Source organism: Athene cunicularia (genome assembly GCF_003259725.1).
Source record: "Athene cunicularia isolate RWA chromosome 2 unlocalized genomic scaffold, athCun1 chr2_part1, whole genome shotgun sequence".
Classification (NCBI taxonomy): Eukaryota; Metazoa; Chordata; class Aves; order Strigiformes; family Strigidae; genus Athene; species Athene cunicularia.
Window position 1 is genome coordinate 18,438,245 of NW_020799095.1, and position 12,569 is coordinate 18,450,813.

Sequence of the window (12,569 nt, forward strand, 5' to 3'; positions counted from 1 at the left end):
CGTAAAGTGAGGCTTTGTTTTGTTAAAGGAATGAGTGGTTTTCACCCTGATATCATATACCTTGTGGTAAGCCTTAATAAGAAGGACTTTGATATTCTGTGGTTCTGCCATCTAACAGTTATTACTACGTATAAGTAATAGAAATTTTAACACATCCTTTATTTCATTGAAATAGTCTGACCCGTCTATCACTTGACTTTTCAGATTTTATTATATAACAGTAAAAATGAGAATTCTTACGCCTCTCTTGCCATAGTGATAGCCTGAAAAAAATGAGAATGTACATCTAGCCAATTTCAGATTTCACGGTGTAAAGAATTTACCTGTAGAGTTTTAATTCAATGTCAAAAGCAACCCTAAGAAGCTTGTTTTATGTATGGGATACACAAAAATAGCCATGTTGGGCCCCTGACTGCATTCCCCTATTCTGGGAACTTAGTCAGCTGAGTTAAGGAGTTCAGCTTGCTGTGTCCAAGGCTGATAAGAGCTGTGGTGAGGAGAGCTGAAAGTGAGAACCTGACGCTCCTTTCCCTGGGGAGCGGCTTTTAAGCAGGGAATTTACCGATGGCTCCTGTAACTGTGATAGACACCACATAAGTGCTTGAGTTCACAGGTACCACTCCAGTGTTCCCTTCTTGTTGGAGAATGGCTTGCAGAGAGCAAGGCCATAGCTCCCTGCAGAAGCTGGTTGCAGCCATCTGAGGTAAACAAAGGAAAAAACCCAGGGTACAGTTATGCTAACAAAGGACTGTTATGTTAACAGTGAGAGAAACTGAGGTACATTATGGCCTTGTGTATGATAAAGGAACGGCCTTGGGTAAGAAAGCAGGCCAGAGGAGGGAAGATGTGACATGCCTGAGATGCCACAAGGGGCTGGGATATTATAATGTAGCCTTTTACATGTATCCAATAGATTTGTGAGTAGTATGCATGATTATTGTGGAGTGCTTATATAAGGTGTGATTTTTTTCAATAAAGTTGAAGCTTGCTCTATCATTCACATTGAATCGGCTGCTTGCTTCCTCCGCCCGCCGCACCTTCTTTCATACTGCGCTATCCCTGGGGCAGGCAGGGTTACGTGACCTAATGATTAGCAGTAGTATGTAGCATTAGTCACCCAGCATAGTCTCATAGCATAGTAGCATAGTCCTATACCTTTAGTCATAGCATTTGAGGAGATTTCCAGGGAGGTGCCTGTAACACAGGCAGGCAGCTAATATGATGTCTGTATCCAGATCAGGCTCAAATGAGGGGTCAGCCTTATCCAAATCCTGCAAGTACCTTCAGTGGGATTTCAGACTGGGGGTAACCTCTGATTCAGGGAACCTCTGTGCCCTGTAAAGGGCAATGTACTACAAGGCCAGTTTCTTTCATTAAGTTTTCACTTCTTCAGGCCATAGTACAAGATGAACAGCCTTGTGAGTGAGCAGTGAGGGCTGGCTGCTCTGAAAGGGATGGTGAGCTGGCAGCAGAGTGTGATACCAAGGCAGCTGCTTCACCAACAAGGAGCTGGTATGCTATGTAAGAGCATTCTAGATTTACTTTAAATGCTCTTAAGATTAAATATCCTTTTAGCTAAGAATCTATATTCCTTTTTCATGAAAAACAGCTATCATTTGTGTGTGTGTGTGTGTGTGTGTACATATATGTGCATATATGCACTGCCATGTGTAATTATACAAAGCCACCCAGGAAGAACATGTCAAGATGAAAAACAAATCCAAACATATAGACGTCAGAATCTTGGAGGGATGGCAGAAAACACTGTAATCTCAGAGACAAAAATGTCTTATTCAAAATTTTCAGATGAGCATTGGAAAGAGTCAGTTTCTTGTGAAATCTGAGAAATTAAATTAAAAACATTTAAATGAATAGGCAATTTGTAACATTTAATACAAATGAAAGCATCATAATGTGGTGTGTCTCTTCTCTTTTGTTATTCCCAAAGCACTCTACCAACATTAATAGTTTAATGATATCCTTCAATTCCCAAACTGAGGTTAAAATTAAAAATGGAAAAAGATTATCCTCTTCTCTAAAGCTCATTTTATTTTTGAGTTTGACAGGGAAACCACTGGTCTGGCACAAACAATATATATCTATTGTGGTTTTGAATATCAAATTAAATTTTAAGCAATCACCTAATGCTTCTAAACAGGCTGGTACAGGACAGCTGGATATCCTGAAATGTTTTAGTGAACACTGTTTGCTTAATCCAATAATCTCTAATGCATAGTGTGGTAGGGATATTTCCATCAAGAAGCCAAAGTAATGAACGTATCATGCTGAAATGTAGAAGATGAGCAAGGCCTGGCTCTGCAGTACAGATTCAGAATGACATGGAGTACCGGTCATGTTCAGCTCTTTAAGCAAACCTGGCACTGAAAATTAGAATATTAACACCATATTTTTCTCTCAGGGGTGCATGTGCTTCTTTGGGCAGGAGGAATGCTCCTCAATTAATTTATCAGTGGGGTGAGATTAATTCCCCTTGGCATTAATAATTTGTTACATACTGACTATAAATAGTAACAGTTCACCTGTCTCGTTTTTTTTCTGATTCAAAAATCAAGACAAAAAGTAGAAGTTCTGAATGTATGTGATACCTCATTATGTCACAATGATAGGGACTCCTAATGGAAACTGCTGCCACAATAGGGTTAGCTCTGTCATTCCAGTTTTGTCTTTTCTCGAGCCTGGGTCTCCTCACCCATCTCCTCATGCCTCTTCTTCATTCAGACGAAGCAACACTGCTCACAAGGCCTCTCCCTTCTTTCCTTTGCCATCCTCTTGCCATCCTCTTGTGGGCAATGTGTGCATGCTTGGGAAAATGGGGAAGCTGAGGAGATCTGTGAGTCCTAGTAGGAACATGAGAGAGAAGGGGAGGGTTATGCCAGACATGGAGAACATCTCAGGCCAGCTTGCAGTGCAGCTTTTGCCATGAAAAAAAGGCTCCAGAGGAGCCCTGTGCTCCTCCTACAGAGATCAGGAGAAATACCTCCTTCCCATGCCGAGCCACTTCCCTTCAAAAGCACAACGATCCTCTCTGACAGATTTAATGCTATGGTGACAGTTAGTACTATTCTGATCCTATTTCTGGCAGTACTGTAGTGAAAGATTCAAATGCCTTGGGTTGGCTTTTACGGCAGGTCAGGTGCCCTCTACTTACGCTGGCATGACTGGCGGGTGCAAGCCGTGCTGCTGTCATGAGTAGAGCTGACAACCCAGGTGAAGCAATGAAATCAAACAGAAACCTGTGACTTGGGATCAGTAACAGGCTCCGTTCAGTGTATATTGACTGAAGAGGAGCTGGCACATTCAGCATGAAGGACAGATTGCCCAGATGAGGCCCTAATTATATATTTAACAGACATCACTATTAAAACCAATTCTCTGCTTGAGTTTGTGATCAATTCATATTCAGTAGATTAGAGAAATATGAGCCAACGTGTCATAACAGAGAGCAAAAAGATCGATGACAAGCACTCAGATCAGACACTACTGGATTAGTGGAAATATGACATCAAAGATGAAAACGGATGCTTAGTTGGGGATAGTATAAAACCAGGGATTGTCAGCAGGTTTGATTTTTTTAAGTGGACTGCATGTGGGTCTCAGGTATATTATCTAAGAAAGTGGCAAAATACTTTCCAAACTGTGATGTTGCTGATTCTTTTCACCTAAACCCATCACAGTTGTTGTTTTGGGGGTTTTGTGGTTTGTTTTTTTTGTTTTTTGTTTTTTTGTTTGTTTGTTTGTTTGTTTGTTTTGTTTTGTTTTGTTTTGTTTTTTTTTAAATGCAAGGATTTTCTTCATTTTCCCAGAATAGTCCCTTTTTTTTGTCATAGAGCTACATATAGGAATTTTGTTATGCCAGAAGGAGCACCAGGACAAGTCATAGCATTGATGCTCACAGGAGGCATAAACTTCAAGGAGAAAATGGGTTTATCACTATGTTAGCCAAGGTGTTTTACTGTATGCATTAAGGAGATCAAATGTTTATTTTATTGTACTCCCAGGAGCAGTGGGAGAACTCTGACTTCCTGAAATCAATATTCTGGTTTTGACTGGCACATTTTAAACTGTTGCTGGTTGTCTTAGGAGCTTGCTCTTGCTGGTGCTGGTGGCCTCTTCTGAGCAAGGACACCTTGTCCCACCTTTTGTCAGTCCCTCTGAACTCTGCCAGGGCACAAGGGGAATTTGGTCTGAATGGTTTCTTCGTGTTTGAAGTATTTTCAGGATATTCCCTCCTGTACAGTTTACTAGAGGTCCTTCTGATTTCTTGGCTTGGAGAATTGTTTTAATGTCTTGAATTAAGGCTTTCTCGCTGCTTGTTTCTAGAGTATTCTTTTCACACGGCTTCATTTCTTTTTTCTAATGAAATTGTTCCCTTTTATTTTCTCTCTTATTTTTTAAACAAGTTTTAGACTTGTGCCTTCAATGCTAATGGAGGAGACTCTCATTTTCTTACCATGCTGTGAACTGTGGCTTACAACATCCCTTGGCATCCCAAATTTTCTGTTTTGATAGATGTGTCAGTTGCATTAAGCTTTAAAGGCACAGGGAAGAGAGACTAAAATGGATTTATATTTTGCTTATTCATGATGTAAGGAAGTTTGGGGTTTTTTTACTTCCTTTTTGCATTAAAGTTTAAGGTCTGTTTTGAAAACCTGGACCATGTAATAATTTACAAGTGAAGCCCCAAATGGCAAAGTGATTTTTTTTTCACACTGTGTAACTGCTGTATGTACTGTTTAATTTTTACTGCTTGTTCACCCAAGCAGTAATGCTTATCTCAAAGCAGCACTTTTGTACTGGGGAGCAGGAAGAGCGGGGCTGCCCCAAAAGCGGGGCTGCCAAGGAGACCCCAGCCCAGCATGTAGAGTGCCATCGCCCACATCCAAACAGGTCCAGGGTGACAACAGGGCCTTCTGATGGTCCAGTGGTCATCAGAGGAGGTGAAGTGACAAGAAGCTTTGGAACCTGGGCAGCAAGTGGGGATCCTGGGTGAGGGTGGTCAGGGCACCACAGCCTGCCCATGTATCCCGATGGGTTGGATGAGGAAGGTTCTTCCAGTGAGACAACACCTAATGTATTTGGTTTTGAAAGTGTACCTCCTGCATTCTCCCAGGCTGAATTTCATGCTCTTTAATGGTACTGATGTTGTAATATAACTCATCTGTATTTCAGTGGTGAGGCTTAGGACATGATGTGTTAAGGAGCGAGCGCAGCTTTGTCCTGGCAGCCCAGGTTGGTACGTGCGTTTTGTCAGGCAGTGGTCCTTTTTCACACTGACACTTCCATTTTAGTTTATTGTGGAATGATTTACTGCCAGAGCCCGCCAAAGGATGCAACTGTGACAAATGCACGTAAATACTCTGAAAACAATCTCCTTTTGGGAACAGATAAACAAACAAGACAAGGAAAGCAGAGGACTCCCTGGATCCCTGTTTGGCTGACCCCAACCAGTGGGTGGGTTGAAGTTAATCCTGCCATAGGAGGCGTTGCATGAAGTTAATAACATCTGTCATAGACTGAATACATCTCCTGGGTTTTGGTAGTGTTTGGAACGAGTTCCAGATCTTTTCCTTCATTTAGCTTTTCTGATCTGAAGAATAATAAATATTTAGACTGTCTAAAATACAGTCCAACCCACCTCTCTGCCCCTTCCTCAAGGAAAAAATATTTTATGGGTCTTCAAGCCAGTTCAGTAACTGCTATAGCATGGGTTGTAACAACATAGCAGTAGAGCAGCTGAGCATAGAAAGCTTGTCTCTGAAGCATAAGGATTTGGGGCTGGATTCTCCTTCTGCCAGTAGCACAGCCTGCTGCTCTCCGGAGCTGACCTGTGGGAGCTTGGCAGAGGCTGTGCCAGCAGAGTCTGAACCTACAGCCAAATTTCTGCATACTGAAAAAGCCCTAGGCTTCCTTGCCCATGAGAGGGAAAAGCAAGTAGCCCTAGCAAGGGACAATCACAGAATCATCTAAGTTGGAAGAGACCTTGAAGATCACCTAGTCCAACCATTAACCTAACATTGACAATTCTCAACTACACCATATCCCTAGGCGCTATGTCAACCCTAAGATTTTGTAGCAAGGTCATAATAACCATAGGATTAAAAAACCCCCGAAGTTCAAAGGGGAATGAGTTGCAGAGAAAAAAAGTGCCCTTCTTTAGTTTATTGCTTAAAGTTACTGGGTATCAAGTTGATAAAGACTTAATCATGCGTTCTTTTTAGTGAGTGTGAAATACCATAACCTTAAAGTGACAACATGCAATAGGATATTACCAGTCACCTTCCAGCACATTCTGCCCTTCTGCATGTTCTAGCAACCAGAGCCCCTCCCAAGGGCTGTCCTCTCGTGAGAACTAGTATTTTCTTGGGAGAAACTTAGAAGAGAAAGTATTTCCTGCACCAAAATAGCTCCTACTGAGGATGGATCTTGGTGTTAATAAATCCACTTGCTAAGTAGGGGAATTCAGGCAGTATGTGTTTAAATGTCTGCCCTTGATTAGGCTCACAACAGGTTAACCTCTGAACTGGAAACAGGATCAGGGAGTAATAAAGCTGTTTGTGCAAAACTCCAAATCAATGGGTTAAACTGCCACCTTGTGTTACAGAGAGTATCAGTCTTTCCACAACTAAGGTTTCAGCAGTTCAGGAATTATTTTCAGCCAAATAATAAATGTTATCTGACCTTCCAGTAAAAATCTGTATTTGAACTCTTTGAATGTGACTATTCCACATTAATTCCACATACATTTGTAAATTAGTACCAATTTTTTTTTTTTTTTTTTTTTTTTTTTATGTACAGGACAATGTAGGGATAGTTAACCCAGGGACTGAGTTTATCTGAATTACCTTTGTCTCTGTGAGCATTACCCACAGCAAAACTGAGGTACAGAAAGGGAGCATAGCAACAACAGTTGAGCAAAGTTTATGTCATCTCACCTACCAATGAAGGCTCACAAATGCTGGATTTCAGCAACAGGGAAAGGTGTTATCAGCAGTTCCAATTCACAGATTTTTACTGATTTCCCAGGGTGAACAAAGGATATTCCTGAGACCCTTCTAGTTGAACAAGCCAATAATTGCTTATTGTTCAAAGACCAAAAAAAGAAGTAAGGATTGCCCTCATGTAGGGAAAACCCTCAGAGGGGCACAGTTTTAATTTTTTTGTAGCAGCACACTAGGAAATAGCAGAACTATCTTCATAGTGCCGTTGGATTCTATCATTTTTTAAAGGAACTCATAGCTTCTACATCCAGCCAATACACGTGATGATAGTTCTCTATATACATTTTTAAACAAATCACATTTTTCCATTCCAAATGCTGCCTGGAATGGGATGCCTTCAAGGAAACAATGTGTGAGTCATCCTCAAGAGACGTGCATTTGAGGCACCTCCTTTGGAACAAAGTCTTGCATATCCAGCTAAAATATCCAATTATAAACAGTATTGAGTTACTCACGTAATTGCCCAATGGCCTTAGAAGCAATTTGGGATTTTTATGACAATAAGAATTAATGCTGAGTTGTTGATGTTAAAAGTTAGAATAACATCACATGAAGATTAAAATGCCATTTCAGTGATAGTTTGTTCTGGGTTATGTTAAGAAAGGAAGTATCAGCCTGTGATCTTTTAAGACTCCTAAAATTTTTACTCCTCATTAAACACTGTTTGACTGTCTGAATGTAAAAGATACTTCCTGAAGGTTAATTCTCATGGGAACCTCAGGGGTTTGGAGAACTCACTATGGATTTTGGTGGGTAAGGTAGCAGCACTCACAAACTTGTGTGAATTGTTTTTTAATTTGTACCTTTCCGTACTACGAAAATACTATTACAGAACAGATTTTTACAAATTTCCGGTCATACGCAGACTTCATGCTGGCTGTTTCTCAACCTCTTGGCTCTAGTTTTTAGTTCTCCCCCTCTGAGAGGTATGAGAGAACTAATGCAAGGAGAGAAAGAGGTAAGTATATGTCATTGCAGGTGTGAGATAGATGGTCTCACAAATTATAAATGGTATGGCTTATTTAGGAGGAACAATATAATTTTGTGTGACCTGATGCATGAAATTCAGGAAGTAGGGTATCCATACATTCAGCTAGTGGGCACTAGTTTGGCTGTAATACTTTCCTGTTATTGCTGCTGTTCCATCCTACTACTAGAATAGGTTGTGTTGCTCTCTTCATTCCTGGGATAACGTCATGCGTGTGCCATATGGAGCTAGCACAAGAGTAAATGATAAGCTGAACTTCACCCTCCAGAGAACTGACAGGACTTAGGGTGAGTAATAAGAGCTGTAGAAGGGAACACAGAAAACACTGGTGAGTTAGTGAAGTAAAGGGACTACACAGACAAGCCTAGTCATTTTGGCATTTACTTGAAGAAAATAAAAAAAAAACCCCTAGCCCCTCTAACTCCCCAGTAACCCACCGGTTGAGTTTTTTTGAGACTTTTTATAGCACAGAGATGGGAGACCTTGAGAGCCTGGTTGCAGCCAGGACTCTCAATGACTGGTGAAGGAGTAGTTATCCTTGGTGTTAGTAATGTGTGTGCTACTGGGAGTAACTAGCTTTGAGGAATCATCTTGGAATGACCCTGATGTATTTGTCATGTTCATTTGACTGTGTATTTGTTTTGTGAGAAGGAAGAAGCTGGTTTTGAAAGGAACAATGATGTTTAAAGGAAGCTGTTCTGCAGTTGATGGTAACTGCTGTCTGGAACAGATCATGAGGGTTGCTGGATTGCTGTCTTGCAGTGAGTCCTCCAGTGACAATGGTATCTCCCTATTTCCCTACTTGTAATATTTTATGCCTTTCCTTTTTAGTGTTTGTCCTCTTGGAGCTCTTAACTACTCCTGTTCAACAATCCTACCGGTTCAATTTTCTCTTCATTTTGCCTGTACTTTCTCACAGCTTTTGGTCACAACCTAGCAATTCTCTCAGAAGTATGAGCCAAGGTTATGCAGCTAGGCTGTATCAGATTGGATCCTTGGCACAAACATCTGACCTCCTGGGGGATGACAGAGGAGGTGACCAAGAGGGGGCTGAAAGATGCACTAGACATGAGGTTACAAGATGCAGTAGATCTGTCTGGATCCAAGCCCAGATGGTGCTAAGTGAGTACCTGTTGCAGGGATGCTGGGAATAGTATGTCTGCTTTGATTGGGGTATCATAGTATCCCTTTAGAAAATAATCTGAAATTCAAACAAATTAATGAAAGTCTTTATGTATGTGTATGTAAAGGTCAGACAGTGTGTTATTCACCGACCTGTGATACCTCACTTCTTCAGTTGTGGCAATCTGTCAATACCTCCTCAATAATAGACCTGCAACTAGGATATAATAGGGGCTTTATGGGTTTCCACTAGGCAGTGAGCAGGGCTATGACACAATCACCAACCCGCTTTTAACTGAAACAAACAACCCTTCTCTCTCCCCCGCTGCAAATGATAAGATTGTTGGATCCAAGGCCAATTGCATGTTGTTGTGAACAGCTGCAAATCCACTGACGTCAGCAGAGCTGTAACCACTTAGTAAAACAACGACTCCAGCTCATGGTGGTTTTTCAGATTAATTTCAGTGAAACAATTGCATTCTATCTATCTAAAATTCTCCTGAGTTTTTCTTTAGATGGATGTGTTTTTTCCTGCCCTGTGTAGTGCTGAAGTGTGCTATCAAGCAGCTACTTGTGCCATGTAAGGGATTCTTGCAGCTCTCTACCTTACAAAGCAGATTAGAGTCTGCCTGGATGAACTAACTACATCGTGGAAATGTATGAGATGATAGATTGTAAAAAGAGAAATTAGAGCTTTGTATCTCAAGGGCCCAATAAACACGATATCCCATGATGCAGGAACTATGAAGCATACTACATGTCCCTCAAGAAACATGACTATAATGTTCAGAGGGCTGCTCAAAATAGGCTTAATCTTACAAGATGCAGTACCCTCTGGCTTGGTCTTGCAAAGTGTCAAAAACCATTAGTCCCATTGACATAAACCTTGAGTTACACAGATCTAAGTGAAGCAGAGAACCAGCACTGTAGAACAAGCTTAAGAATGGTGACTGCTGGTTGCAAGGACTTACTTTTTCTGTTCTCCTGAGAAAAAGGGAAACTAAATGGAAATGGAGGAAGGGCTGGCAGGGGATAATAATCTCTAGTGGCTTTAGCACCAGCTTCCAGACCAACAATGCTGTGCCTGAAGTACGGTGGAGCAAGTTGTTTGACCTTTGGTACAAGAAATTACTTCTGATAGACTATATCTACATTAGGTTAGATTGTGCTGATCCGATTACCTATTCAGGGCAGCTGCATGGCAGTTGCACTCCAGTTCTTCCTAATGAAGTTGCACCTGTCTCGGGAATTTGCATTCTCTGTGTTGAGACGGTAGATAACAGAATCTTTCAGGGGAAAAAAAAAAAAAAAAAGTATTTCTTCTTTTAATTTAGTCAAAACAAGTTTCCATATGGACATTTGTATAAGTAAGAAATTCTGATGGTGTAAGAATGTTTACAGTTCTGATCTTCATTTAAGTCATACAGTGAAGTTTCTACAGATTATTAAGGTGGACTTTCTGAGGCTGACATGAGCACAGTACAACATCGGCAACCAGGTCTATTGATGATGTTCTTTGTGCAGACTCATGTTTATCTTTGATCCAAACTGTGAATGATGATGGGTTTAGATGCTTACAATGGGTAATTGTCAAAAATGAGATGTAATAAAATTCTTAGCACTGAGATGCAGCAACTTGATGAAAGATACATGTCTGAATCACCGAGGGAAAACATTTATGTACAGGATGAATTCTGAGTGTCCCATCTTTGTCTTGCTTAGCCTGAGGCTGTGGGAAGAGCAAACAAAGAACATGCAATTGTTCCCACACAAGAACAGACAAGCCTACATTGAAAAGACAATGAGCGAAACTAGCAGGATTCAGGGACATTACATGCAGTCTCCAAGGAGAAACAATCTTCAGTCTGAGACCTTGAAGATCAAAAGGAGTCAAAACACTTATAAACCCTTTGAGAAGACACAGAAGGGGAAGATCACCTTTGAGAAACTCCCTGTGGAGACAAGCTGACAGAGACAGGAGAGAGATTGTGAATAGATTTTAAATACATCTAGCCTTCCTGGACCAGGAGGATGGCAAGCCTAATAGTTGTATGTTTGGACAGTTTCACGGTTTTAGAGATATCTTTATCTTTCATATGCAAGTAACAGATAATAGGGTTTAAACTGGCCATTCATTACTTCTGTCACTGATACTAGAGAAGACAGAAATACAGTTACATATGAAAGACTAGGAGTCATAATAGTCTAGAAAGTGCAGACAGGACCACAGCAGAAAGAAAAAACATCTTGATATTTCATCACATACACAGAAAAGAGGATAGCTAGAGGCTCGGGATGTGGGAATAAAACGGCTCAGACCGAGGTCAGAGGTTATTTGTCAAGTACAGCAATGCTAATAAGTAGTTTTCCCCCTTTTTTTTAAAAAAATGGAGTATGTTCTCCTCTTCCTGTCTTCTTCCTACTCTGTATCTGTGGCTTTACCTTTTTCTGCCTCCTCCTCCTTTTTGATAAATATAATCCTCCTAAGGGTAGTATTTTATGTATGGAGATGTTAAATAGTTGCATGTACTAGTAGTTCTTGTAACTCCTACTCCAGCTATGTGGGGAATGTCCTTCAAAGACAAGGCACTAGTGTTACCTAAAAGTGTGATTTAACTTAATCGCTCGCCAAGTGGAATTGTTTGAAGAAGCCTTTTGTAAAATCTTTTTGAAGCCTCTTTTTTAACTTTTAATAGAGGTACATTGTTTACTGGGGGTGTGGTGGTTTTCTTTCAGCTGTGTAACTACCTTTCAGCACGTTTCTAAGCTGCCAGGCATTAACAGCATGTTTCTAGTCTGCCAACCCTAATACCTTGGGCAGTAGATGGCTGCTTTTAACAGCAGTCATCTGCTGCCAAATTCGCCAATGCTATTCTGATTTCTAGACAGCTTCAAATCCAGGACAGGCGTGCTCAGAAAGTTTGACAAAGGGCACATCAGGCTTCCTACCCATTGGTAGACTAAGCACATGCCCTTCCATGTGGGTCTCCCAGCCGCAGACGTTGTTTCCGTCCAGCTTGTCCTGCATTATCTCCCATTGCTGTCAGTAGCAAGAGCTTTTTTTGCAGTTTGAATCCTTCAGTGTGTCTTTGCCTGTTGCCAAATTTAAGATCCAGGGCCTTGCTGTCAAAGCCCCCTGTGATACCTAAACTAGTCTTATTTCCTCTCCTCTTGCTTTCCACCACATTTCTCTTACCACTGATGCCAGCTGCAATGTTATTCTTCTGTCCTTACCTCTCTCCATTATTCCAGTAAATTTTCTTCATGTGAAAAATTTCCTGACTTTGTATATTGTGATTTTCCTGAAGAATTCATTAATTTCAGACCACCTGCTTATCTGCAGGCACCTGTTATTGTTTTGCTTCCTTCATGAGAAGAAAAGCGGGACTCCAGGAGGTAAACAACCTTCTTTTGTTAAATTAAAACCTTTTTTTTTTGTT